The sequence below is a fragment of the Papaver somniferum genome, chromosome 6 (genome assembly GCF_003573695.1).
Source record: "Papaver somniferum cultivar HN1 chromosome 6, ASM357369v1, whole genome shotgun sequence".
Lineage (NCBI taxonomy): Eukaryota > Viridiplantae > Streptophyta > Magnoliopsida > Ranunculales > Papaveraceae > Papaver > Papaver somniferum.
The window spans coordinates 110,824,356-110,828,649 of record NC_039363.1 but is presented as its reverse complement, the minus strand read 5'-3'; the positions used below and the strand labels follow the sequence as shown (position 1 = coordinate 110,828,649).

The 4,294-nt window shown below is 39.7% G+C and overlaps 1 pseudogene; it reads right to left on the bottom strand.

Annotated features, from left to right (window-relative positions):
* Positions 1-100, bottom strand: LOC113292127 (annotated as a pseudogene).
* Between the last annotated feature and the right edge of the window lie 4,194 nt (positions 101-4,294).

Here is a 4,294-nt window from a genome sequence, read left to right as displayed (position 1 = left end):
GGACGCAAATATGCACATTTTCACAACAAGAGGGAGAATCTTTATATAGGTATTTGGAAAGGTTCAATGATTTATTATCCCAGTGTCCTCATCATGGTTTAGAAAAGGTTAGGCTAGTTCAGATCCTTTATGAGGGTTTAGATTATTCCACAACGACCATGGTTGAGTCTCTATGCACTGGTGGATTTGAAAACCAAACTGTTGATGCGGCGATGGAATTTTTTAATGAAATCGCCGAAAAAACCCAGCAATGGGAAAATAGTAGGGCACCCCAGAAAACAATTCTTTTAAGTAGAGGAAACGTTAATAGGGTAGAAGGAGGCTATGAATCAGATGCCAAAATTGCTGCTATAGCAAAAAGGTTAGAAGCCTTAGAAGTGGGCCAGACTAGTGGTAGAGTGGAGCCTTTTTGGGAAGGCCAGAATATTGAAGAGCAGGCAATGCTCTTTATAATAACACTAGATTTGATAACCGTCAAAAGATTGACCCATATTCAGAAACCTATAATCCTGGTTGGAGAAACCATCCGAACCTTTCGTGGTCTAAGGGCCAAAGTCAAGGTCAGTTTAGTAATTCTAATGCTCCCCCAGGTTTTGGCTATACTAAGAATCCTTCAGGACTAGCTCAGTTTCAGAATCAGTCAGATAAGAAAATCCTAAGTTTAGAGGAATCTCTCGCCTTGTTAACTCAGCAAACTGCAAAATTCCAGTTATCCGTAGAACAGAGTCTACAAGCTAGTAACAGGATAGGACAAGAAAATAGTCAGGCTATTTCCGAGTTAAAAACCCAGGTTGGTCTGATAAGTGATTCTTTGAGAGAAAAAGGTAAGTTTCCTAGTCAAACACAACCCAACCCTAGAGGAGTTCATGAATTAGGTGCAAAACCATCGAATCAATTGAATGCTGTTAGAACCCTTAGAAGTGGTAGAGTTGTAGACAATAAGGTAACCATGCCCGATAGTGAACATACTGTAGTTCACCCCTCAGAATATCACCTCTCAGGACCAGTAGCTGAGGAGACTGATAAAGTTTCTGATGATGTGAATTCGGTTCCTGAAAGGTCTGATTTTATGCCTAGAGCCCCATTTCCTCAGCTATTAGTACCAACAAAGAAGGAGTCGAACTTTAATGACATAGTGGAGGTTTTTAAACTAGTTACCATAAAACTTCCTTTATTAGATGCAATTAGGCAAATTCCTGCTTATGCCAAGTTCCTTTAAGGATATGTGTACGCGAAAGCGAAAACTTAGCGTCCATAAGAAAGCCTTTTAGCTAGTCACGTAAGTTCAATCATTCAGAACACCACAACTCCAAAGTACAAAGACCCAGGTTCTCCTACCATTGCTTGCACAATAGGTAACTTCCGGGTAGAAAAAGCTTTACTTGACTTAGGAGCCAGTGTGAACTTACTGCCATTCCATGTATACTTACATCTAGGACTTGGTGAAATGAAACCTACTCAGATGACACTGCAGTTAGCTGATAGGTCTGTTAAAATCCCTCGAGGTGTTATCGAGGATGTTCTTATTGAGGTCGACAAGTTTATTTATCCAGTGGATTTCGTGGTCCTAGATACCCAACCTGTCTCTGACCCAAAGAACCAGATACCTGTGATTTTAGGTCGCCCATTTTTAGCTACGTCTAATGCGATCATTAACTGTCGAAATGGTGTGATGAGTTTATCTTTTGGTAATATGACTATGGAGATGAACATTTTTAATGTCAGTAAGCAACCTCATGATCTAGATGACACATGTGTTGAAGAGGTGAACATGATAGAAGCCTTAGTTCAGGATTCATTACTAAACATTTTGTCTGAAGACCCATTAGAAAGTTGTCTATCCCATTTTGGTTTAGATTTTGACGATGATAGCACTATTGAACAGGTGAATGCTCTATAAGATTCTACCCCTGTGTTAGACACTGATAGATGGAAAGCTAGGTTCGAATCGTTACCAGTTTCTGAGACTACCCTAATTCCTTCTTTAGAAGAGTCCCCAAAGTTGGACCTTAAACCACTACCCGATACTCTAAAGTATGTGTTTTTAGGCCCATCTGAGACTTTACCTGTGATTGTAGCTTCCGATTTGGATAGTGATCAGGAAAGTAGGCTATTAAATGTACTTCAAGATAATAAGGAAGCTTTAGGGTGGACTATAGAAGACATTAAGGGTATAAGTCCTACTGTGTGTATGCATTAGATTCATTTAGAGGAAGACTCCAAACCTTCTAGGGAGATGCAACGTCGACTGAACCCTAACATGAAAGAGGTAGTTCGAAAAGAGGTGCTTAAGTTGTTAGATGCGGGTATTATTTACCCAATTTCAGATAGTAAGTGGGTCAGCCCTGTTCAGGTTGTCCCCAAGAAATCAGGTATCACTGTAGTCCAGAATGATAATAATGAATTAATTCCAATCCGAGTGACCACGGGATGGCGTGTGTGTATTGACTATAGTAAATTGAACAAGGTCACAAGGAAGGATCACTTTCCCCTTCCTTTTATCGACCAAATGCTAGAGCGATTAGCTGGACATAGTCACCATTGCTTCTTAGATGGCTACTCCGGTTATAATCAGATCGTTATTGCCCCAGAAGACCAAGAGAAAACCACTTTTACATGTCCCTTTGGTACCTTTGCGTATAGACGCATGCCTTTCGGGCTATGTAATGCCCCTGCAACTTTTCAGCGTTGTATGATGAGCATATTTTCTGATATGATAGAACGGTTCTTAGAGGTCTTTATGGATGATTTTTCAGTGTTTGGTTCATCTTTCGATGAGTGCTTGCATCATTTGACATTAGTGTTGACTAGGTTTAAGGAAAAAAATTTAGTGCTTAATTGGGAAAAATGCCATTTTATGGTTAAATCAGGAATTGTGTTAGGGCACATCGTCTCTTCAAAGGGTATAGAGGTAGAAAAAGCCAAAGTTGACCTTATTAAGACTTTACAGGTCCCAAAAAGCGTAAAAGATATTAGGTCATTCCTAGGGAATGCAGGTTTTTACGTCGATTCATTAAGGATTTTAGCTTGATTTCTAGACCTCTTTGCAGTTTGCTTGCTAAAGATGTTAAGTTTGTCTTTGATGATGCTTGTTTAGAGGCTTTTGAGAATCTTAAAACTTTACTCACTACTTCCCTGATAGTCCAGGCACCTAACTGGAACCTACCCTTTGAAATTATGTGTGATGCTTCAGATTATGCTATAGGCGTTGTGCTAGGTCAGCGAGAAAACAAATTACTCCATGTGATTTACTAATCTAGCAAAACTCTGAAAGATGCCCAAATGAACTATACAACTACCGAGAAGGAATTGCTAGCCATCGTGTTTGCCTTGGATAAGTTTAGATCCTATTTATTAGGTTCTAAGATCGTAATCTATACTGATCATCCTGCTTTGAAATACCTTTTGTCTAAGAAGGATACCAAACCTAGATTGATTAGATGGATCCTTTTGTTACAAGAATTTTGTCCAGACATTAGAGACAAAAGGGGTGCAGAAAATGTAGTAGCAGACCACTTGTCTAGGCTAGTTGTTAGTTCCCCTAATAATTCCCTTCCTATAAGGGACAGTTTTCCTGATGAACAATTGTTCTATGTTTCCCAATCACCTTGGTATGCAAATATAGTGAATTATCTTGTTACTGGTCGAATGCCTCAACATTGGGGTAAGCAAGATCGTTCTAGGTTTTTAGCCGAGGTTAAGCATTTCTTTTGGGACGATCCTTACCTGTTTAAGTATTGTCCGAACCAGATTATTAGGAGATGTGTATCTGAGAGTGACCAGTCTAGTATTATCTCCTTTTGTCATGAACATGCATGTGGGGGTCATTTTAGTGCTAAGAAGACCGCTGCTAAGATTTTGCAGTGTGGATTTTACTGGCCTTCGTTGTTTAAAGATTCCCATAGTCATTGTGTTTCTTGTGAGCGTTGCCAGAAGTTAGGAACCATTTCCCGTAGAAATATGATGCCTTTGAACCCTATTTTAGTGATTGAGGTCTTTGATGTGTGGGGCATTGATTTTATGGGTCCATTTCCTATTTCCTTTGGTTATCTTTACATACTTGTCGCTGTAGGCTATGTGTCTAAGTGGGTTGAGGCGGTTCCGTGTAAAACGAATGACCACAGGGTCGTAGTCCAGTTTTTGAAAGAGAATATACTTACACGTTTTGGTACGTCGCGAGCTATAATTAGTGATGGAGGTTCACACTTTTGTAATAGACCGTTTGCTCTTTTAATGAAACAATACGGTATTACCCATAAAGTATCAACCCCATATCACCCTCAGACTAGTGGTC